Here is a 25,232-nt window from a genome sequence, read left to right on the forward strand (position 1 = left end):
AAGATCGCAGAGTGCGAGATCGAGCGGAAGGCGTTGGCAATGTCGAGAGAGGCCAGACAGAGCTCAGACTTCATCGTACGGGCAAGCTGGAACTGTTGCTGGACGATGAAGTTGTGCTCAAGAACCCCATCGTGCGGCATGAATCCTTTCTGGGAGGGGTGGAGAAACTCGTCACATAACCAGTGGGTGAGCCGTTTCGCGAGACATCCAGAGAAAAGGCGAGAAATAGAAGAACTGAGGGCAATTGGCCTCCAGTTGTCAATCACCGACGGGTCCCCTTTCTTGAAGATGAGGAACGAGCGGGAAGATTTCCATGAAGACGGAACACGCCGGAAGCGAAGACAGATGTTGAATATCTCACACAAGATCTTGCAGTCTGGATCAGCGTCTCGCCAGTGGGCATACGAGAGGCGGTCAGGGCCGGGCGCAGAGTTCTCACAGGAGCGAAGCTTGGCAAGAACCTCGGCAGGAGAGAAAGGAGACAAATCGAGAGGAGGACGTTCCGATATACAGGTAGTGAAGATAGAGGAGTCGGAGTCCCTGGCGGAGTACCTTGAGGAGAATTCGAGGGCAATCTCTTCTGCAGGAATGGAGCAAGGAGGAGAGCAGTCAGAGGAAAGGAGACGGATGGCTCTGCGACGATTTCTCCGGTATAAACGTTGAATGACCCGAGGGTTAGAGGTGTTGACCGGGCGCGGAGAACCAGGCGCAGGAGGAGAAGGTGGAGGGAGCTTGACAATTTCTGAGGCAGACTCCGTGACGTTCAGAAAGCAGACCTCAAAGGAGTCCCAAGCGTCGTCGTCAGTAATCCCAGAAGAAAAGCTGTGCAGGGAATCCCAGAAGTTCAGGAGAGCAGGCTCTGTGACAGGAATTTCGTCAGCAGGAGGAATACGAGCAGGGTCATCAGCGGCCACAACGGGGACAACCTCATGAAGGTTGACATCAGGAAACTCGGAAGCGGAGAAGTCGGCAGAAGACTGTGTCATGAGCAGGTGACGATGATGAGGAAGGAAATGCAGAGACGAGGCAATCTGGAGGAACAACAGCAAGGGAGGAGGAGGCAGCAGGCGAGGCAGAAGTCAACACTGGAGCAGGAGGAGCGGCCGAAGAGGGATGAAGAAGCCTTGGGCGAGGAGCATTAGGAGTAGTCCTGGAGACGTCATGAGGAGAAGGAGGCAGGGAGTGAGAGGCCGATACAGCAGACGAATCGGAAGAGCAAGGAGATGGGACTGGAGCAGGTGAAGAAGGAGCGTCCACAGAAGTCACGGGAGGAGCTGGAGCGGACGTAGCCGGAGATCTGGAGGACACATCAGCGGGTGAAGAAGAGGCACCAGGTGGAGGGTGCGGCTGTCGCTGTGGCACAGGAGCAGGAAGAGGAATGTCGTGGTCAATGGAAGAGTTCCTCTCAGCACGCCGGTGGAATTCGGAGTGGTTGAATAACCCTTTCCGGGAAGGACAGGAGAACGGACAAACTGTGCACTTCCAGCGGAAAGAGGCACCAGTGGAGATGACGGGAGGAGAGGTGCGGAAACAGGCATGGACAGATACCTTGTTGGCTAGCCGGGAGTTGCAAAGGCTGCACCATTTCATACATGAAGAAATGGGGGTCAGATGTTCCTGGAGAAGGTGTCTGGTGAGGGATCTCTTCATACAGGACTAGGAGTTGGAGCGGAACAGGAGGCTGCAATTGGGCTCTGTGCACATGAAGAATTCGCTTACAGGAAAGACGAGATGGAGCGTGGAACCCTCGCGGCAGGTAGTAGAAGGAATAGGAGCGCCTGAAGATGTAGCATTGGAAGGAGGCGGCGAGGCCTGAAGAGAAGTAGACGGAAGCTGCGGATGGCCAGTGGTAGAGAAGTCAGCAGCACCAGGAGAGGAGGGAGGAGGAGCAAGGCGATGACGGCGGAAGCGGTGAAAGCGTAGCTGTCTCTTGTTGAGGAACGACTTACCACACGTCGGACAGTCAACCGGAGAAGAGCAAGTGGAGACACCAGGAGACGCGGGCACGGCAGCGGGAGGAGAATTACCAGAAGCCGGGCGTGAAGGAGACACCCCGCATAGATGCAGAATCGTCGGAATCTAGGAAAGACGCTCTGTCGCCAGAAGTTGCAGGAGCAGGAACAGGAGAGGAGGAAGCACTAGGAGTTCCATCAACAGAGATCGCAGAGGACGGCGAACGAACTCTTGGACTACCCGAAGGAGAAGCAGAAGTGGCAGATCGAGCAAGTAGGAACAGGAGACTTAGTCGGAGAAGTGTGCGCGCAGGAGTGTCCAGCAGCAGCACGTGACCTTGTGTGGTGACACACTGGGGAATCTGAAGAAGGGGCAGCAGTAGCAAGGATGGAGCCAGGAGAAGGTAAGGAAGGAGGCGAAGTAAGAGGCACGAGCGGTGCAGAGAGCATTTCCGGAGGAGGCGAAGTCCGGGAGCAGGAAGCGAAGACATCATTGCAGATGCGAGAGGAGGCAGACGTCCTGGCAGATATGATGGAGAGCATCTGGCACAGGGAACCATTTCTCAGCAGAGGAGGACCAGAGGGAACAGCAGAGGCAGAGATGTGGCGACGTGGAGCAGGAGCTGGGTGAAGACTACCAGACCGCGTTGTCATCACGGAGGAGTGACCCGAAGCGTGCAAATGGCTCAGACGTCTGTGTGGCGTCATGTCCAGCGATCCATCGGGGCATCCAACACTCTGTGGCAGTCCACCAAGGACAGGTGGCATCGGAGGGAGACCAGTAGTCGGCGACGGTATCCGAGGCGGCCGTGGAGACACAGGAATGCATGGCAAGCCGGGTGACTCTGACATCTGAAAATAGAGCTCGAAATCGAGAGTACAAATAATTAGTAATACTGCTAATTGGCAATTGGCAAGATCAAAGCGAGAATGGAGAGCAAGAGTCTTTGCAGAAGATTCGGTGGCTCTGGTAGAAAAAAAACATGACCGGGGTAGGCGGAGAAACTAGCGCGTGCAACTAGCCGATTCGGAAGGAAATTGGTGTCGAGCTAAGGATACACTCAGCCGAGTGGCCTGTCTGCAAGGATACCAATGGAGGTAAGTCCCTGGACCCACGACGAACTGGGGGTCGAGGCACCTACCGAGACTAAATGATCGAAAGGAAAAACCATTGACAGGAAAGCAAAGACGATGACCAGGACTTGGAAGATTACGCCCCACTAAAGGCCGCACCCAGCCGGGTGTCCTTTTCACATGGGTGGGTAATCGGAAGCTTACTCGATCCCTGACCTGTGGCAGAACACAGGCTAAGGGCTCACGGCTACTCCGGAACACTAATCCGAGTAAGCATAAAATCCAACCAGTTAGTTCGAACCTAACCTGGACATGGGAAAAATAAATAAAACGAAACAAACGATACCAGAAAGAGGAAAGAGATAGATATAAAATAAAGGAAAGACCACGCCCACCATAATAGTGAGTTTGTGGAAAGGAAAAAATAAGGGCTCAACGAAAGTATTTTAACACTAAATAGCGAAAAAATACTTAAGAAGAGCAAGAATAGACAGGAAAGAGGTAGAAAAAGTTAGACCTCGCCCATCACATGGATTAACCGAAAACGGCTAGTTCAGTGAAAGCGGGAAAAGACACCTGCACGCTCACAGGGAAAGGAAAGATTCCTACTGACGCAAGTAAAGGTCACCAACCCATCAAGCATCAGTAGGAGAAATGAGAGGAAAAATAAAGGAAAACTTACCAAAGATCCACCTTGGCTCCGCCTTCAGCTCCGTCCTCCGGAGGAGGCAAATACTCTATCAGCATATCCACCGGTGAACCTATAAAAATAAATCAAACCGGCAAATTAAGCTGATAAGAACAGAAATTTTTTATTTACAAATTATACATGCCATTTTACAAGAGTATTGAGGGACCATGGCACGTCTTTCAATAACGCACGCAGTGCGGTTTGTTGATACATAATGGAAATTTGAGGTTACATAAGATATAAAGACAGTGATATAATACAGAGGATACCCTCTCTCTCTTCAGTTCAAACGTTGCAGTTGAAAACACAGAGTGAAATATTAGGACCTTAAAACAATTAAACAAACAGAAAAATTACAAAAAACACTTTACAAATTAATTTGTAATATGTACAATCAAACAGTACTTTTTACTTTACAATTAATGATTACTTTGTATTCTACACTTCCACACTAGCGGCGGGCAAGCCATCTCAAAACTCAGAATAAAGTGCTTCCTGCATAGTGCAGCCATCTATTGGCATTTTCCCAAGTTTGTTAATATTAATGTGCCAACAAAATAAATGAATGAATGAATGAATAAAAACATAAATACAACAATCCGTAACAATAATTGTAGACCATTACAATTAGCTGGCGTTTTTAAATCATACAGAGAATCAAAACAAAACATTAGGAAACAGACAGAAAAGTCTTTGTTGCTGCAGTGTGCCTACAAAGATTTTACACCCTTTCGAGAGTTATTTACAATAAAATGGCTCGTGTGTTGAAGGAAGCAATGTGTATACGCGCGCTGTAGTTTGAAAGATCTGGCAAATGTGAATAGGAATTCTCTCAAACTTACACGAAGTGAGACAAAAATGTTACTGCTAATGAAATTTGAGTAATATTTCGAGGCCGATGTTCCTTGAATCAGTCAGGCAGAATGAGTAAGTTTTCTGCGTACGGGATGAAAATGTGGATTTTATGGGATTTCTGTAAATACGAAAAAAACTTCGTATTTACAGAAACCAGAACTTGACATTGGAAAAGGACGAGGGTTAAACCCGAGGCTCCAGAATGTTCCCATTCCGAGGAAAAGAACGAGGGGCCCGAGCAATATCAAGTTAAAAAAAAGGCAGGTCGCGGCACACTCGTACAAAGGTATGATGTTGTTAGATCTTCGGTTTTCTGAAATTTGAAGGGGCCATTTCAAAAAACGTTTTCCTGAGGATGCAGTGGGGGAGTGAAGTTTCTGCTTTTTGGATATATTGTGGGCCGTATCCTGCAAGTAGTGCCATAGCAGGCCAACCCGTGGCGAGGGCGGAATAAATTCCTAACCACAAGCCTATCTGCAAAAATTAGTTTAATATCTTGACGTCATGTCGACGTCGTATCAGATATTAAGCTGATAAGAACAGAAAAATTTTTTATTGTTCAATGTTTCTTGCCATTTTACATAGTGTTGGTAAGACCATGGCATGTTATACCAACAACGCACACAGTGCGATTTTAGATTTCATATTTATTTGATATGGGAGATATATACATATTTACAAAATTTACTTAGCCGTGAAGGTCCTTTATACAAATGTTATATAATGATCGCATATTGAAAACCAGTCACTGAGTCCAACAGTGTCTATTTAGGATTGTTTTATTCCAGTGAGGTGTTCAACATATATATCCCTAGAAAATTTAATGGTTTCGCTAACTGCGAGTTTCTTTAAAAGGTTTCCATATTTGTTGCTGCACAGCCTACGTAGCACTCTGTCATTCTTGTCGTCCCAAGAGCCGAAAGAACCAATGATGATGGGATGGATCTGGACATCGGTGTAATCTCTCCTGAGCAGCTCAACAACCGGGCGATACTTGGAAATCTTTTCCTCTCTGGCGGAAGAAAAAGCAGCAAGCCTATTCTCAAACGGGATGGTGACGGGATGGAACGGGAAAAATTTTTTATTGTTCAATGTTTCTTGCCATTTTACATAGTGTTGGTAAGACCATGGCATGTTATACCAACAACGCACACAGTGCGATTTTAGATTTCATATTTATTTGATGTGGGAGATATATACATATTTACAAAATTTACAAAATTTACTTAGCCGTGAAGGTCCTTTATACAAATGTTATCCAATGATCGCATATTGAAAACCAGTCACTGAGTCCAACAGTGTCTATTTAGGATTGTTTTATTCCAGTGAGGTGTTCAACATATATATCCCTAGAAAATTTAATGGTTTCGCTAACTGCGAGTTTCTTTAAAAGGTTTCCATATTTGTTGCTGCACAGCCTACGTAGCACTCTGTCATTGTTGTCGTCCCAAGAGCCGAGAGAACCAATGATGATGGGATCGATCTGGACATCGGTGTAATCTCTCTGGAGCAGCTCAACAACCGGCCGATACTTAGAAATCTTTTCCTCTCTGGCGGAAGAAAAAGCAGCAAGCCTATTCTCGAACGGGATGGTGACGTCGATTACCAGAGCGGAGGAGCCTTTGTAAAGAACCAGATCGGGGCGGAGAGAAGTACCAGGGAAGACTTGGTTGCAGAAGAGCACATCCCAGCGCCCACTCGCGGCCTTCTTCACCCGTTCAACCACAGCATTGTGACGTCGTTGGAAGATGGAAGAGTAACGCATACAGTGGTTGAGGACATGTGGGAGCGTTTCTTCACTGAAGTTGCAACGGCGACATCCACGGCGTGAATGGTCCCAGGGCTTGCAGGCATTGAGAGGTACCAGGTTCAGCCTGGCACGGTGAACAAATCTCCAGTCCGCGAAGCGCGTGAAGAACCCCTCTCTGAAGAAGTGCGAGCTCGAGCGCGAGACGGCAACACATTCAATAGCCTTACCCTGGTTCGGGAGGAGGGACAGATCTCTAATACGGGTAGCCCGTCTTAGGGTCCGGAAGGCCCGGAAGATGGTGTGCTTTTGGCTCGGGAAGATGGTGTTAGGACCACAGGAAATAGAGGGAGACCCACCAGCATCGATAGTCCAAACAATCTTGAGAAGCCGAGATGCGGACCTTGAGGCAGACTACGTAGAGGAGATGGAATTGCAAGAGGCGGCAAAGGGAGCTTCGTCGGATGCAGACAGGAACTGTGCCACTAACTCAGGAGAAGGAGCGAATCCGATGCGTGCACGGACGAAGGAGGTTAGATCATCCCAGGCGGAAGCACGAACAAAGGGATCTCTAGCGCAAAGCAGCTTGAAAGCAGAGTCGACAGCAGCGATGTCTGAATCCTCCGCAGCGAGTGGAATGCCGAGGGCACCTTTGCCGGAAAGGCCATAAAGAGATAGTTGTTAGAAGCCTCGGGAGGAAGATTCAGGGTCTTCTTGAGGGCAGGACGCAGAAAATCGTCAATCTTTCTCCAGTCTCCCTTTGCGTGCTGCGAAGTCTTCATGAAGAAGAGGAGAGAGGGAAAAAAGAAAGTCTTCAGTGCATCCAGGCGTTGCCACGGAGCGAGCTTCGAGTCCATAATCTTCTTAGCCAGGATCAAGAAATCACGTAGCTGAGCACGGAGAGGTGGAAGGTGGAAGCCCACGGGTTTGCCGAGGAAACGGAATTGATCACCATCACCGAGGGCGTGGATAGGGATGCCATCCAGGTAGAAGACGGTCGGACGCACCCTAGCAGGGCGAGAAGCATCAAGGTGAAATATGTGGCATTTACCGGGATTAAGCTGGAGACCAAGACGAGAGAAGACGTCAGAAATGTGATCCAGGTCATCCTGAAGAATGTTGGGAGAAGGAGCGAGCAGGAGGACGTCATCAGCGAAGGCGAGGACACGAGGCGAGGAAGGAGAAGAGCCAACAGAGCGGAGAACAGGATCAATGGCCAGGTTAAACAGGAGGCCGCTCAAGGGACACCCCTGACGAACACCGGCATTGATGTCTACATGGCCAGAAGCACCGTCGGAAGAGAGGAAGCAGGTAGAGGAATTCCTGTAGAGGTCTTGGATTAAGGAGACGAAGTCCTCCCCGACACCAGACGTGAGAAGTGCTGTGAAGATCGCAGAGTGCGGGATCGAGCGGAAGGCGTTGGCAATGTCGAGAGAGGCCAGACAGAGCTCAGACTTCATCCTACGGGCAAGCTGGAACTGTTGCTGGACGATGAAGTTGTGCTCAAGAACCCCATCGTGCGGCATGAATCCTTTCTGGGAGGGGTGGAGAAACTCGTCACATAACCAGTGGGTGAGCCGTTTCGCGAGACATCCAGAGAAAAGGCGAGAAATAGAAGAACTGAGGGCAATTGGCCTCCAGTTGTCAATCACCGACGGGTCCCCTTTCTTGAAGATGAGGAACGAGCGGGAAGATTTCCATGAAGACGGAACACGCCGGAAGCGAAGACAGATGTTGAATATCTCACACAAGATCTTGCAGTCTGGATCAGCGTCTCGCCAGTGGGCATACGAGAGGCGGTCAGGGCCGGGCGCAGAGTTCTCACAGGAGCGAAGCTTGGCAAGAACCTCGGCAGGAGAGAAAGGAGACAAATCGAGAGGAGGACGTTCCGATATACAGGTAGTGAAGATAGAGGAGTCGGAGTCCCTGGCGGAGTACCTTGAGGAGAATTCGAGGGCAATCTCTTCTGCAGGAATGGAGCAAGGAGGAGAGCAGTCAGAGGAAAGGAGACGGATGGCTCTGCGACGATTTCTCCGGTATAAACGTTGAATGACCCGAGGGTTAGAGGTGTTGACCGGGCGCGGAGAACCAGGCGCAGGAGGAGAAGGTGGAGGGAGCTTGACAATTTCTGAGGCAGACTCCGTGACGTTCAGAAAGCAGACCTCAAAGGAGTCCCAAGCGTCGTCGTCAGTAATCCCAGAAGAAAAGCTGTGCAGGGAATCCCAGAAGTTCAGGAGAGCAGGCTCTGTGACAGGAATTTCGTCAGCAGGAGGAATACGAGCAGGGTCATCAGCGGCCACAACGGGGACAACCTCATGAAGGTTGACATCAGGAAACTCGGAAGCGGAGAAGTCGGCAGAAGACTGTGTCATGAGCAGGTGACGATGATGAGGAAGGAAATGCAGAGACGAGGCAATCTGGAGGAACAACAGCAAGGGAGGAGGAGGCAGCAGGCGAGGCAGAAGTCAACACTGGAGCAGGAGGAGCGGCCGAAGAGGGATGAAGAAGCCTTGGGCGAGGAGCATTAGGAGTAGTCCTGGAGACGTCATGAGGAGAAGGAGGCAGGGAGTGAGAGGCCGATACAGCAGACGAATCGGAAGAGCAAGGAGATGGGACTGGAGCAGGTGAAGAAGGAGCGTCCACAGAAGTCACGGGAGGAGCTGGAGCGGACGTAGCCGGAGATCTGGAGGACACATCAGCGGGTGAAGAAGAGGCACCAGGTGGAGGGTGCGGCTGTCGCTGTGGCACAGGAGCAGGAAGAGGAATGTCGTGGTCAATGGAAGAGTTCCTCTCAGCACGCCGGTGGAATTCGGAGTGGTTGAATAACCCTTTCCGGGAAGGACAGGAGAACGGACAAACTGTGCACTTCCAGCGGAAAGAGGCACCAGTGGAGATGACGGGAGGAGAGGTGCGGAAACAGGCATGGACAGATACCTTGTTGGCTAGCCGGGAGTTGCAAAGGCTGCACCATTTCATACATGAAGAAATGGGGGTCAGATGTTCCTGGAGAAGGTGTCTGGTGAGGGATCTCTTCATACAGGACTAGGAGTTGGAGCGGAACAGGAGGCTGCAATTGGGCTCTGTGCACATGAAGAATTCGCTTACAGGAAAGACGAGATGGAGCGTGGAACCCTCGCGGCAGGTAGTAGAAGGAATAGGAGCGCCTGAAGATGTAGCATTGGAAGGAGGCGGCGAGGCCTGAAGAGAAGTAGACGGAAGCTGCGGATGGCCAGTGGTAGAGAAGTCAGCAGCACCAGGAGAGGAGGGAGGAGGAGCAAGGCGATGACGGCGGAAGCGGTGAAAGCGTAGCTGTCTCTTGTTGAGGAACGACTTACCACACGTCGGACAGTCAACCGGAGAAGAGCAAGTGGAGACACCAGGAGACGCGGGCACGGCAGCGGGAGGAGAATTACCAGAAGCCGGGCGTGAAGGAGACACCCCGCATAGATGCAGAATCGTCGGAATATAGGAAAGACGCTCTGTCGCCAGAAGTTGCAGGAGCAGGAACAGGAGAGGAGGAAGCACTAGGAGTTCCATCAACAGAGATCGCAGAGGACGGCGAACGAACTCTTGGACTACCCGAAGGAGAAGCAGAAGTGGCAGATCGAGCAAGTAGGAACAGGAGACTTAGTCGGAGAAGTGTGCGCGCAGGAGTGTCCAGCAGCAGCACGTGACCTTGTGTGGTGACACACTGGGGAATCTGAAGAAGGGGCAGCAGTAGCAAGGATGGAGCCAGGAGAAGGTAAGGAAGGAGGCGAAGTAAGAGGCACGAGCGGTGCAGAGAGCATTTCCGGAGGAGGCGAAGTCCGGGAGCAGGAAGCGAAGACATCATTGCAGATGCGAGAGGAGGCAGACGTCCTGGCAGATATGATGGAGAGCATCTGGCACAGGGAACCATTTCTCAGCAGAGGAGGACCAGAGGGAACAGCAGAGGCAGAGATGTGGCGACGTGGAGCAGGAGCTGGGTGAAGACTACCAGACCGCGTTGTCATCACGGAGGAGTGACCCGAAGCGTGCAAATGGCTCAGACGTCTGTGTGGCGTCATGTCCAGCGATCCATCGGGGCATCCAACACTCTGTGGCAGTCCACCAAGGACAGGTGGCATCGGAGGGAGACCAGTAGTCGGCGACGGTATCCGAGGCGGCCGTGGAGACACAGGAATGCATGGCAAGCCGGGTGACTCTGACATCTGAAAATAGAGCTCGAAATCGAGAGTACAAATAATTAGTAATACTGCTAATTGGCAATTGGCAAGATCAAAGCGAGAATGGAGAGCAAGAGTCTTTGCAGAAGATTCGGTGGCTCTGGTAGAAAAAAAACATGACCGGGGTAGGCGGAGAAACTAGCGCGTGCAACTAGCCGATTCGGAAGGAAATTGGTGTCGAGCTAAGGATACACTCAGCCGAGTGGCCTGTCTGCAAGGATACCAATGGAGGTAAGTCCCTGGACCCACGACGAACTGGGGGTCGAGGCACCTACCGAGACTAAATGATCGAAAGGAAAAACCATTGACAGGAAAGCAAAGACGATGACCAGGACTTGGAAGATTACGCCCCACTAAAGGCCGCACCCAGCCGGGTGTCCTTTTCACATGGGTGGGTAATCGGAAGCTTACTCGATCCCTGACCTGTGGCAGAACACAGGCTAAGGGCTCACGGCTACTCCGGAACACTAATCCGAGTAAGCATAAAATCCAACCAGTTAGTTCGAACCTAACCTGGACATGGGAAAAATAAATAAAACGAAACAAACGATACCAGAAAGAGGAAAGAGATAGATATAAAATAAAGGAAAGACCACGCCCACCATAATAGTGAGTTTGTGGAAAGGAAAAAATAAGGGCTCAACGAAAGTATTTTAACACTAAATAGCGAAAAAATACTTAAGAAGAGCAAGAATAGACAGGAAAGAGGTAGAAAAAGTTAGACCTCGCCCATCACATGGATTAACCGAAAACGGCTAGTTCAGTGAAAGCGGGAAAAGACACCTGCACGCTCACAGGGAAAGGAAAGATTCCTACTGACGCAAGTAAAGGTCACCAACCCATCAAGCATCAGTAGGAGAAATGAGAGGAAAAATAAAGGAAAACTTACCAAAGATCCACCTTGGCTCCGCCTTCAGCTCCGTCCTCCGGAGGAGGCAAATACTCTATCAGCATATCCACCGGTGAACCTATAAAAATAAATCAAACCGGCAAATTAAGCTGATAAGAACAGAAATTTTTTATTTACAAATTATACATGCCATTTTACAAGAGTATTGAGGGACCATGGCACGTCTTTCAATAACGCACGCAGTGCGGTTTGTTGATACATAATGGAAATTTGAGGTTACATAAGATATAAAGACAGTGATATAATACAGAGGATACCCTCTCTCTCTTCAGTTCAAACGTTGCAGTTGAAAACACAGAGTGAAATATTAGGACCTTAAAACAATTAAACAAACAGAAAAATTACAAAAAACACTTTACAAATTAATTTGTAATATGTACAATCAAACAGTACTTTTTACTTTACAATTAATGATTACTTTGTATTCTACACTTCCACACTAGCGGCGGGCAAGCCATCTCAAAACTCAGAATAAAGTGCTTCCTGCATAGTGCAGCCATCTATTGGCATTTTCCCAAGTTTGTTAATATTAATGTGCCAACAAAATAAATGAATGAATGAATGAATAAAAACATAAATACAACAATCCGTAACAATAATTGTAGACCATTACAATTAGCTGGCGTTTTTAAATCATACAGAGAATCAAAACAAAACATTAGGAAACAGACAGAAAAGTCTTTGTTGCTGCAGTGTGCCTACAAAGATTTTACACCCTTTCGAGAGTTATTTACAATAAAATGGCTCGTGTGTTGAAGGAAGCAATGTGTATACGCGCGCTGTAGTTTGAAAGATCTGGCAAATGTGAATAGGAATTCTCTCAAACTTACACGAAGTGAGACAAAAATGTTACTGCTAATGAAATTTGAGTAATATTTCGAGGCCGATGTTCCTTGAATCAGTCAGGCAGAATGAGTAAGTTTTCTGCGTACGGGATGAAAATGTGGATTTTATGGGATTTCTGTAAATACGAAAAAAACTTCGTATTTACAGAAACCAGAACTTGACATTGGAAAAGGACGAGGGTTAAACCCGAGGCTCCAGAATGTTCCCATTCCGAGGAAAAGAACGAGGGGCCCGAGCAATATCAAGTTAAAAAAAAGGCAGGTCGCGGCACACTCGTACAAAGGTATGATGTTGTTAGATCTTCGGTTTTCTGAAATTTGAAGGGGCCATTTCAAAAAACGTTTTCCTGAGGATGCAGTGGGGGAGTGAAGTTTCTGCTTTTTGGATATATTGTGGGCCGTATCCTGCAAGTAGTGCCATAGCAGGCCAACCCGTGGCGAGGGCGGAATAAATTCCTAACCACAAGCCTATCTGCAAAAATTAGTTTAATATCTTGACGTCATGTCGACGTCGTATCAGATATTAAGCTGATAAGAACAGAAAAATTTTTTATTGTTCAATGTTTCTTGCCATTTTACATAGTGTTGGTAAGACCATGGCATGTTATACCAACAACGCACACAGTGCGATTTTAGATTTCATATTTATTTGATATGGGAGATATATACATATTTACAAAATTTACTTAGCCGTGAAGGTCCTTTATACAAATGTTATATAATGATCGCATATTGAAAACCAGTCACTGAGTCCAACAGTGTCTATTTAGGATTGTTTTATTCCAGTGAGGTGTTCAACATATATATCCCTAGAAAATTTAATGGTTTCGCTAACTGCGAGTTTCTTTAAAAGGTTTCCATATTTGTTGCTGCACAGCCTACGTAGCACTCTGTCATTCTTGTCGTCCCAAGAGCCGAAAGAACCAATGATGATGGGATGGATCTGGACATCGGTGTAATCTCTCCTGAGCAGCTCAACAACCGGGCGATACTTGGAAATCTTTTCCTCTCTGGCGGAAGAAAAAGCAGCAAGCCTATTCTCAAACGGGATGGTGACGGGATGGAACGGGAAAAATTTTTTATTGTTCAATGTTTCTTGCCATTTTACATAGTGTTGGTAAGACCATGGCATGTTATACCAACAACGCACACAGTGCGATTTTAGATTTCATATTTATTTGATGTGGGAGATATATACATATTTACAAAATTTACAAAATTTACTTAGCCGTGAAGGTCCTTTATACAAATGTTATCCAATGATCGCATATTGAAAACCAGTCACTGAGTCCAACAGTGTCTATTTAGGATTGTTTTATTCCAGTGAGGTGTTCAACATATATATCCCTAGAAAATTTAATGGTTTCGCTAACTGCGAGTTTCTTTAAAAGGTTTCCATATTTGTTGCTGCACAGCCTACGTAGCACTCTGTCATTGTTGTCGTCCCAAGAGCCGAGAGAACCAATGATGATGGGATCGATCTGGACATCGGTGTAATCTCTCCTGAGCAGCTCAACAACCGGCCGATACTTAGAAATCTTTTCCTCTCTGGCGGAAGAAAAAGCAGCAAGCCTATTCTCGAACGGGATGGTGACGTCGATTACCAGAGCGGAGGAGCCTTTGTAAAGAACCAGATCGGGGCGGAGAGAAGTACCAGGGAAGACTTGGTTGCAGAAGAGCACATCCCAGCGCCCACTCGCGGCCTTCTTCACCCGTTCAACCACAGCATTGTGACGTCGTTGGAAGATGGAAGAGTAACGCATACAGTGGTTGAGGACATGTGGGAGCGTTTCTTCACTGAAGTTGCAACGGCGACATCCACGGCGTGAATGGTCCCAGGGCTTGCAGGCATTGAGAGGTACCAGGTTCAGCCTGGCACGGTGAACAAATCTCCAGTCCGCGAAGCGCGTGAAGAACCCCTCTCTGAAGAAGTGCGAGCTCGAGCGCGAGACGGCAACACATTCAATAGCCTTACCCTGGTTCGGGAGGAGGGACAGATCTCTAATACGGGTAGCCCGTCTTAGGGTCCGGAAGGCCCGGAAGATGGTGTGCTTTTGGCTCGGGAAGATGGTGTTAGGACCACAGGAAATAGAGGGAGACCCACCAGCATCGATAGTCCAAACAATCTTGAGAAGCCGAGATGCGGACCTTGAGGCAGACTACGTAGAGGAGATGGAATTGCAAGAGGCGGCAAAGGGAGCTTCGTCGGATGCAGACAGGAACTGTGCCACTAACTCAGGAGAAGGAGCGAATCCGATGCGTGCACGGACGAAGGAGGTTAGATCATCCCAGGCGGAAGCACGAACAAAGGGATCTCTAGCGCAAAGCAGCTTGAAAGCAGAGTCGACAGCAGCGATGTCTGAATCCTCCGCAGCGAGTGGAATGCCGAGGGCACCTTTGCCGGAAAGGCCATAAAGAGATAGTTGTTAGAAGCCTCGGGAGGAAGATTCAGGGTCTTCTTGAGGGCAGGACGCAGAAAATCGTCAATCTTTCTCCAGTCTCCCTTTGCGTGCTGCGAAGTCTTCATGAAGAAGAGGAGAGAGGGAAAAAAGAAAGTCTTCAGTGCATCCAGGCGTTGCCACGGAGCGAGCTTCGAGTCCATAATCTTCTTAGCCAGGATCAAGAAATCACGTAGCTGAGCACGGAGAGGTGGAAGGTGGAAGCCCACGGGTTTGCCGAGGAAACGGAATTGATCACCATCACCGAGGGCGTGGATAGGGATGCCATCCAGGTAGAAGACGGTCGGACGCACCCTAGCAGGGCGAGAAGCATCAAGGTGAAATATGTGGCATTTACCGGGATTAAGCTGGAGACCAAGACGAGAGAAGACGTCAGAAATGTGATCCAGGTCATCCTGAAGAATGTTGGGAGAAGGAGCGAGCAGGAGGACGTCATCAGCGAAGGCGAGGACACGAGGCGAGGAAGGAGAAGAGCCAACAGAGCGGAGAACAGGATCAATGGCCAGGTTAAACAGGAGGCCGCTCAAGGGACACCCCTGACGAACACCGGCATTGATGTCTACATGGCCAGAAGCACCGTCGGAAGAGAGGAAGCAGGTAGAGGAATTCCTGTAGAGGTCTTGGATTAAGGAGACGAAGTCCTCCCCGACACCAGACGTGAGAAGTGCTGTGAAGATCGCAGAGTGCGGGATCGAGCGGAAGGCGTTGGCAATGTCGAGAGAGGCCAGACAGAGCTCAGACTTCATCCTACGGGCAAGCTGGAACTGTTGCTGGACGATGAAGTTGTGCTCAAGAACCCCATCGTGCGGCATGAATCCTTTCTGTGAGGGGTGGAGAAACTCGTCACATAACCAGTGGGTGAGCCGTTTCGCGAGACATCCAGAGAAAAGGCGAGCAATAGAAGAACTGAGGGCAATTGGCCTCCAGTTGTCAATCACCGACGGGTCCCCTTTCTTGAAGATGAGGAACGAGCGGGAAGATTTCCATGAAGACGGAACACGCCGGAAGCGAAGACAGATGTTGAATATCTCACACAAGATCTTGCAGTCTGGATCAGCGTCTCGCCAGTGGGCATACGAGAGGCGGTCAGGGCCGGGCGCAGAGTTCTCACAGGAGCGAAGCTTGGCAAGAACCTCGGCAGGAGAGAAAGGAGACAAATCGAGAGGAGGACGTTCCGATATACAGGTAGTGAAGATAGAGGAGTCGGAGTCCCTGGCGGAGTACCTTGAGGAGAATTCGAGGGCAATCTCTTCTGCAGGAATGGAGCAAGGAGGAGAGCAGTCAGAGGAAAGGAGACGGATGGCTCTGCGACGATTTCTCCGGTATAAACGTTGAATGACCCGAGGGTTAGAGGTGTTGACCGGGCGCGGAGAACCAGGCGCAGGAGGAGAAGGTGGAGGGAGCTTGACAATTTCTGAGGCAGACTCCGTGACGTTCAGAAAGCAGACCTCAAAGGAGTCCCAAGCGTCGTCGTCAGTAATCCCAGAAGAAAAGCTGTGCAGGGAATCCCAGAAGTTCAGGAGAGCAGGCTCTGTGACAGGAATTTCGTCAGCAGGAGGAATACGAGCAGGGTCATCAGCGGCCACAACGGGGACAACCTCATGAAGGTTGACATCAGGAAACTCGGAAGCGGAGAAGTCGGCAGAAGACTGTGTCATGAGCAGGTGACGATGATGAGGAAGGAAATGCAGAGACGAGGCAATCTGGAGGAACAACAGCAAGGGAGGAGGAGGCAGCAGGCGAGGCAGAAGTCAACACTGGAGCAGGAGGAGCGGCCGAAGAGGGATGAAGAAGCCTTGGGCGAGGAGCATTAGGAGTAGTCCTGGAGACGTCATGAGGAGAAGGAGGCAGGGAGTGAGAGGCCGATACAGCAGACGAATCGGAAGAGCAAGGAGATGGGACTGGAGCAGGTGAAGAAGGAGCGTCCACAGAAGTCACGGGAGGAGCTGGAGCGGACGTAGCCGGAGATCTGGAGGACACATCAGCGGGTGAAGAAGAGGCACCAGGTGGAGGGTGCGGCTGTCGCTGTGGCACAGGAGCAGGAAGAGGAATGTCGTGGTCAATGGAAGAGTTCCTCTCAGCACGCCGGTGGAATTCGGAGTGGTTGAATAACCCTTTCCGGGAAGGATAGGAGAACGGACAAACTGTGCACTTCCAGCGGAAAGAGGCACCAGTGGAGATGACGGGAGGAGAGGTGCGGAAACAGGCATGGACAGATACCTTGTTGGCTAGCCGGGAGTTGCAAAGGCTGCACCATTTCATACATGAAGAAATGGGGGTCAGATGTTCCTGGAGAAGGTGTCTGGTGAGGGATCTCTTCATACAGGACTAGGAGTTGGAGCGGAACAGGAGGCTGCAATTGGGCTCTGTGCACATGAAGAATTCGCTTACAGGAAAGACGAGATGGAGCGTGGAACCCTCGCGGCAGGTAGTAGAAGGAATAGGAGCGCCTGAAGATGTAGCATTGGAAGGAGGCGGCGAGGCCTGAAGAGAAGTAGACGGAAGCTGCGGATGGCCAGTGGTAGAGAAGTCAGCAGCACCAGGAGAGGAGGGAGGAGGAGCAAGGCGATGACGGCGGAAGCGGTGAAAGCGTAGCTGTCTCTTGTTGAGGAACGACTTACCACACGTCGGACAGTCAACCGGAGAAGAGCAAGTGGAGACACCAGGAGACGCGGGCACGGCAGCGGGAGGAGAATTACCAGAAGCCGGGCGTGAAGGAGACACCCCGCATAGATGCAGAATCGTCGGAATATAGGAAAGACGCTCTGTCGCCAGAAGTTGCAGGAGCAGGAACAGGAGAGGAGGAAGCACTAGGAGTTCCATCAACAGAGATCGCAGAGGACGGCGAACGAACTCTTGGACTACCCGAAGGAGAAGCAGAAGTGGCAGATCGAGCAAGTAGGAACAGGAGACTTAGTCGGAGAAGTGTGCGCGCAGGAGTGTCCAGCAGCAGCACGTGACCTTGTGTGGTGACACACTGGGGAATCTGAAGAAGGGGCAGCAGTAGCAAGGATGGAGCCAGGAGAAGGTAAGGAAGGAGGCGAAGTAAGAGGCACGAGCGGTGCAGAGAGCATTTCCGGAGGAGGCGAAGTCCGGGAGCAGGAAGCGAAGACATCATTGCAGATGCGAGAGGAGGCAGACGTCCTGGCAGATATGATGGAGAGCATCTGGCACAGGGAACCATTTCTCAGCAGAGGAGGACCAGAGGGAACAGCAGAGGCAGAGATGTGGCGACGTGGAGCAGGAGCTGGGTGAAGACTACCAGACCGCGTTGTCATCACGGAGGAGTGACCCGAAGCGTGCAAATGGCTCAGACGTCTGTGTGGCGTCATGTCCAGCGATCCATCGGGGCATCCAACACTCTGTGGCAGTCCACCAAGGACAGGTGGCATCGGAGGGAGACCAGTAGTCGGCGACGGTATTCGAGGCGGCCGTGAGACACAGGAATGCATGGCAAGCCGGGTGACTCTGACATCTGAAAATAGAGCTCGAAATCGAGAGTACAAATAATTAGTAATACTGCTAATTGGCAATTGGCAAGATCAAAGCGAGAATGGAGAGCAAGAGTCTTTGCAGAAGATTCGGTGGCTCTGGTAGAAAAAAAACATGACCGGGGTAGGCGGAGAAACTAGCGCGTGCAACTAGCCGATTCGGAAGGAAATTGGTGTCGAGCTAAGGATACACTCAGCCGAGTGGCCTGTCTGCAAGGATACCAATGGAGGTAAGTCCCTGGACCCACGACGAACTGGGGGTCGAGGCACCTACCGAGACTAAATGATCGAAAGGAAAAACCATTGACAGGAAAGCAAAGACGATGACCAGGACTTGGAAGATTACGCCCCACTAAAGGCCGCACCCAGCCGGGTGTCCTTTTCACATGGATGGGTAATCGGAAGCTTACTCGATCCCTGACCTGTGGCAGAACACAGGCTAAGGGCTCACGGCTACTCCGGAACACTAATCCGAGTAAGCATAAAATCCAACCAGTTAGTTCGAACCTAACCTGGACATGGGAAAAATAAATAAAACGAAACAAACGATACCAGAAAGAGGAAAGAGATAGATATAAAATAAAGGAAAGACCACGCCCACCATAATAGTGAGTTTGTGGAAAGGAAAAAATAAGGGCTCAACGAAAGTATTTTAACACTAAATAGCGAAAAAATACTTAAGAAGAGCAAGAATAGACAGGAAAGAGGTAGAAAAAGTTAGACCTCGCCCATCACATGGATTAACCGAAAACGGCTAGTTCAGTGAAAGCGGGAAAAGACACCTGCACGCTCACAGGGAAAGGAAAGATTCCTACTGACGCAAGTAAAGGTCACCAACCCATCAAGCATCAGTAGGAGAAATGAGAGGAAAAATAAAGGAAAACTTACCAAAGATCCACCTTGGCTCCGCCTTCAGCTCCGTCCTCCGGAGGAGGCAAATACTCTATCAGCATATCCACCGGTGAACCTATAAAAATAAATCAAACCGGCAAATTAAGCTGATAAGAACAGAAATTTTTTATTTACAAATTATACATGCCATTTTACAAGAGTATTGAGGGACCATGGCACGTCTTTCAATAACGCACGCAGTGCGGTTTGTTGATACATAATGGAAATTTGAGGTTACATAAGATATAAAGACAGTGATATAATACAGAGGATACTCTCTCTCTCTTCAGTTCAAACGTTGCAGTTGAAAACACAGAGTGAAATATTAGGACCTTAAAACAATTAAACAAACAGAAAAATTACAAAAAACACTTTACAAATTAATTTGTAATATGTACAATCAAACAGTACTTTTTACTTTACAATTAATGATTACTTTGTATTCTACACTTCCACACTAGCGGCGGGCAAGCCATCTCAAAACTCAGAATAAAGTGCTTCCTGCATAGTGCAGCCATCTATTGGCATTTTCCCAAGTTTGTTAATATTAATGTGCCAACAAAATAAATGAATGAATGAATGAATAAAAACATAAATACAACAATCCGTAACAATAATTGTAGACCATTACAATTAGCTGGCGTTTTTAAATCATACAGAGAATCAAAACAAAACATTAGGAAACAGACAGAAAAGTCTTTGTTGCTGCAGTGTGCCTACAAAGATTTTACACCCTTTCGAGAGTTATTTACAATAAAATGGCTCGTGTGTTGAAGGAAGCAATGTGTATACGCGCGCTGTAGTTTGAAAGATCTGGCAAATGTGAATAGGAATTCTCTCAAACTTACACGAAGTGAGACAAAAATGTTACTGCTAATGAAATTTGAGTAATATTTCGAGGCCGATGTTCCTTGAATCAGTCAGGCAGAATGAGTAAGTTTTCTGCGTACGGGATGAAAATGTGGATTTTATGGGATTTCTGTAAATACGAAAAAAACTTCGTATTTACAGAAACCAGAACTTGACATTGGAAAAGGACGAGGGTTAAACCCGAGGCTCCAGAATGTTCCCATTCCGAGGAAAAGAACGAGGGGCCCGAGCAATATCAAGTTAAAAAAAAGGCAGGTCGCGGCACACTCGTACAAAGGTATGATGTTGTTAGATCTTCGGTTTTCTGAAATTTGAAGGGGCCATTTCAAAAAACGTTTTCCTGAGGATGCAGTGGGGGAGTGAAGTTTCTGCTTTTTGGATATATTGTGGGCCGTATCCTGCAAGTAGTGCCATAGCAGGCCAACCCGTGGCGAGGGCGGAATAAATTCCTAACCACAAGCCTATCTGCAAAAATTAGTTTAATATCTTGACGTCATGTCGACGTCGTATCAGATATTAAGCTGATAAGAACAGAAAAATTTTTTATTGTTCAATGTTTCTTGCCATTTTACATAGTGTTGGTAAGACCATGGCATGTTATACCAACAACGCACACAGTGCGATTTTAGATTTCATATTTATTTGATATGGGAGATATATACATATTTACAAAATTTACTTAGCCGTGAAGGTCCTTTATACAAATGTTATATAATGATCGCATATTGAAAACCAGTCACTGAGTCCAACAGTGTCTATTTAGGATTGTTTTATTCCAGTGAGGTGTTCAACATATATATCCCTAGAAAATTTAATGGTTTCGCTAACTGCGAGTTTCTTTAAAAGGTTTCCATATTTGTTGCTGCACAGCCTACGTAGCACTCTGTCATTCTTGTCGTCCCAAGAGCCGAAAGAACCAATGATGATGGGATGGATCTGGACATCGGTGTAATCTCTCCTGAGCAGCTCAACAACCGGGCGATACTTGGAAATCTTTTCCTCTCTGGCGGAAGAAAAAGCAGCAAGCCTATTCTCAAACGGGATGGTGACGGGATGGAACGGGAAAAATTTTTTATTGTTCAATGTTTCTTGCCATTTTACATAGTGTTGGTAAGACCATGGCATGTTATACCAACAACGCACACAGTGCGATTTTAGATTTCATATTTATTTGATGTGGGAGATATATACATATTTACAAAATTTACAAAATTTACTTAGCCGTGAAGGTCCTTTATACAAATGTTATCCAATGATCGCATATTGAAAACCAGTCACTGAGTCCAACAGTGTCTATTTAGGATTGTTTTATTCCAGTGAGGTGTTCAACATATATATCCCTAGAAAATTTAATGGTTTCGCTAACTGCGAGTTTCTTTAAAAGGTTTCCATATTTGTTGCTGCACAGCCTACGTAGCACTCTGTCATTGTTGTCGTCCCAAGAGCCGAGAGAACCAATGATGATGGGATCGATCTGGACATCGGTGTAATCTCTCCTGAGCAGCTCAACAACCGGCCGATACTTAGAAATCTTTTCCTCTCTGGCGGAAGAAAAAGCAGCAAGCCTATTCTCGAACGGGATGGTGACGTCGATTACCAGAGCGGAGGAGCCTTTGTAAAGAACCAGATCGGGGCGGAGAGAAGTACCAGGGAAGACTTGGTTGCAGAAGAGCACATCCCAGCGCCCACTCGCGGCCTTCTTCACCCGTTCAACCACAGCATTGTGACGTCGTTGGAAGATGGAAGAGTAACGCATACAGTGGTTGAGGACATGTGGGAGCGTTTCTTCACTGAAGTTGCAACGGCGACATCCACGGCGTGAATGGTCCCAGGGCTTGCAGGCATTGAGAGGTACCAGGTTCAGCCTGGCACGGTGAACAAATCTCCAGTCCGCGAAGCGCGTGAAGAACCCCTCTCTGAAGAAGTGCGAGCTCGAGCGCGAGACGGCAACACATTCAATAGCCTTACCCTGGTTCGGGAGGAGGGACAGATCTCTAATACGGGTAGCCCGTCTTAGGGTCCGGAAGGCCCGGAAGATGGTGTGCTTTTGGCTCGGGAAGATGGTGTTAGGACCACAGGAAATAGAGGGAGACCCACCAGCATCGATAGTCCAAACAATCTTGAGAAGCCGAGATGCGGACCTTGAGGCAGACTACGTAGAGGAGATGGAATTGCAAGAGGCGGCAAAGGGAGCTTCGTCGGATGCAGACAGGAACTGTGCCACTAACTCAGGAGAAGGAGCGAATCCGATGCGTGCACGGACGAAGGAGGTTAGATCATCCCAGGCGGAAGCACGAACAAAGGGATCTCTAGCGCAAAGCAGCTTGAAAGCAGAGTCGACAGCAGCGATGTCTGAATTCTCCGCAGCGAGTGGAATGCCGAGGGCACCTTTGCCGGAAAGGCCATAAAGAGATAGTTGTTAGAAGCCTCGGGAGGAAGATTCAGGGTCTTCTTGAGGGCAGGACGCAGAAAATCGTCAATCTTTCTCCAGTCTCCCTTTGCGTGCTGCGAAGTCTTCATGAAGAAGAGGAGAGAGGGAAAAAAGAAAGTCTTCAGTGCATCCAGGCGTTGCCACGGAGCGAGCTTCGAGTCCATAATCTTCTTAGCCAGGATCAAGAAATCACGTAGCTGAGCACGGAGAGGTGGAAGGTGGAAGCCCACGGGTTTGCCGAGGAAACGGAATTGATCACCATCACCGAGGGCGTGGATAGGGATGCCATCCAGGTAGAAGACGGTCGGACGCACCCTAGCAGGGCGAGAAGCATGAAGGTGAAATATGTGGCATTTACCGGGATTAAGCTGGAGACCAAGACGAGAGAAGACGTCAGAAATGTGATCCAGGTCATCCTGAAGAATGTTGGGAGAAGGAGCGAGCAGGAGGACGTCATCAGCGAAGGCGAGGACACGAGGCGAGGAAGGAGAAGAGCCAACAGAGCGGAGAACAGGATCAATGGCCAGGTTAAACAGGAGGCCGCTCAAGGGACACCCCTGACGAACACCGGCATTGATGTCTACATGGCCAGAAGCACCGTCGGAAGAGAGGAAGCAGGTAGAGGAATTCCTGTAGAGGTCTTGGATTAAGGAGACGAAGTCCTCCCCGACACCAGACGTGAGAAGTGCTGTGAAGATCGCAGAGTGCGGGATCGAGCGGAAGGCGTTGGCAATGTCGAGAGAGGCCAGACAGAGCTCAGACTTCATCCTACGGGCAAGCTGGAACTGTTGCTGGACGATGAAGTTGTGCTCAAGAACCCCATCGTGCGGCATGAATCCTTTCTGTGAGGGGTGGAGAAACTCGTCACATAACCAGTGGGTGAGCCGTTTCGCGAGACATCCAGAGAAAAGGCGAGCAATAGAAGAACTGAGGGCAATTGGCCTCCAGTTGTCAATCACCGACGGGTCCCCTTTCTTGAAGATGAGGAACGAGCGGGAAGATTTCCATGAAGACGGAACACGCCGGAAGCGAAGACAGATGTTGAATATCTCACACAAGATCTTGCAGTCTGGATCAGCGTCTCGCCAGTGGGCATACGAGAGGCGGTCAGGGCCGGGCGCAGAGTTCTCACAGGAGCGAAGCTTGGCAAGAACCTCGGCAGGAGAGAAAGGAGACAAATCGAGAGGAGGACGTTCCGATATACAGGTAGTGAAGATAGAGGAGTCGGAGTCCCTGGCGGAGTACCTTGAGGAGAATTCGAGGGCAATCTCTTCTGCAGGAATGGAGCAAGGAGGAGAGCAGTCAGAGGAAAGGAGACGGATGGCTCTGCGACGATTTCTCCGGTATAAACGTTGAATGACCCGAGGGTTAGAGGTGTTGACCGGGCGCGGAGAACCAGGCGCAGGAGGAGAAGGTGGAGGGAGCTTGACAATTTCTGAGGCAGACTCCGTGACGTTCAGAAAGCAGACCTCAAAGGAGTCCCAAGCGTCGTCGTCAGTAATCCCAGAAGAAAAGCTGTGCAGGGAATCCCAGAAGTTCAGGAGAGCAGGCTCTGTGACAGGAATTTCGTCAGCAGGAGGAATACGAGCAGGGTCATCAGCGGCCACAACGGGGACAACCTCATGAAGGTTGACATCAGGAAACTCGGAAGCGGAGAAGTCGGCAGAAGACTGTGTCATGAGCAGGTGACGATGATGAGGAAGGAAATGCAGAGACGAGGCAATCTGGAGGAACAACAGCAAGGGAGGAGGAGGCAGCAGGCGAGGCAGAAGTCAACACTGGAGCAGGAGGAGCGGCCGAAGAGGGATGAAGAAGCCTTGGGCGAGGAGCATTAGGAGTAGTCCTGGAGACGTCATGAGGAGAAGGAGGCAGGGAGTGAGAGGCCGATACAGCAGACGAATCGGAAGAGCAAGGAGATGGGACTGGAGCAGGTGAAGAAGGAGCGTCCACAGAAGTCACGGGAGGAGCTGGAGCGGACGTAGCCGGAGATCTGGAGGACACATCAGCGGGTGAAGAAGAGGCACCAGGTGGAGGGTGCGGCTGTCGCTGTGGCACAGGAGCAGGAAGAGGAATGTCGTGGTCAATGGAAGAGTTCCTCTCAGCACGCCGGTGGAATTCGGAGTGGTTGAATAACCCTTTCCGGGAAGGACAGGAGAACGGACAAACTGTGCACTTCCAGCGGAAAGAGGCACCAGTGGAGATGACGGGAGGAGAGGTGCGGAAACAGGCATGGACAGATACCTTGTTGGCTAGCCGGGAGTTGCAAAGGCTGCACCATTTCATACATGAAGAAATGGGGGTCAGATGTTCCTGGAGAAGGTGTCTGGTGAGGGATCTCTTCATACAGGACTAGGAGTTGGAGCGGAACAGGACGCTGCAATTGGGCTCTGTGCACATGAAGAATTCGCTTACAGGAAAGACGAGATGGAGCGTGGAACCCTCGCGGCAGGTAGTAGAAGGAATAGGAGCGCCTGAAGATGTAGCATTGGAAGGAGGCGGCGAGGCCTGAAGAGAAGTAGACGGAAGCTGCGGATGGCCAGTGGTAGAGAAGTCAGCAGCACCAGGAGAGGAGGGAGGAGGAGCAAGGCGATGACGGCGAAAGCGGTGAAAGCGTAGCTGTCTCTTGTTGAGGAACGACTTACCACACGTCGGACAGTCAACCGGAGAAGAGCAAGTGGAGACACCAGGAGACGCGGGCACGGCAGCGGGAGAATTACCAGAAGCCGGGCGTGAAGGAGACACCCCGCATAGATGCAGAATCGTCGGAATATAGGAAAGACGCTCTGTCGCCAGAAGTTGCAGGAGCAGGAA

General features: G+C 49.4%; 3 pseudogenes; all 3 read right to left on the minus strand.

Moving 5' to 3' along the window:
- Positions 1 to 4,962: 4,962 nt before the first annotated feature.
- Positions 4,963 to 5,140, minus strand: LOC146994530 (U2 spliceosomal RNA; annotated as a pseudogene).
- Positions 5,141 to 12,667: 7,527 nt separating this feature from the next.
- LOC146994531 (U2 spliceosomal RNA) lies at positions 12,668 to 12,845 on the minus strand (annotated as a pseudogene).
- A 7,526-nt stretch (positions 12,846 to 20,371) lies between these two features.
- On the minus strand, positions 20,372 to 20,549 carry LOC146994532 (U2 spliceosomal RNA; annotated as a pseudogene).
- Positions 20,550 to 25,232: the final 4,683 nt, after the last annotated feature.

Source organism: Stegodyphus dumicola, chromosome 11 (genome assembly GCF_044657685.1).
Source record: "Stegodyphus dumicola isolate Sdum_Otavi_A_Nest chromosome 11, ASM4465768v1".
NCBI lineage: Eukaryota > Metazoa > Arthropoda > Arachnida > Araneae > Eresidae > Stegodyphus > Stegodyphus dumicola.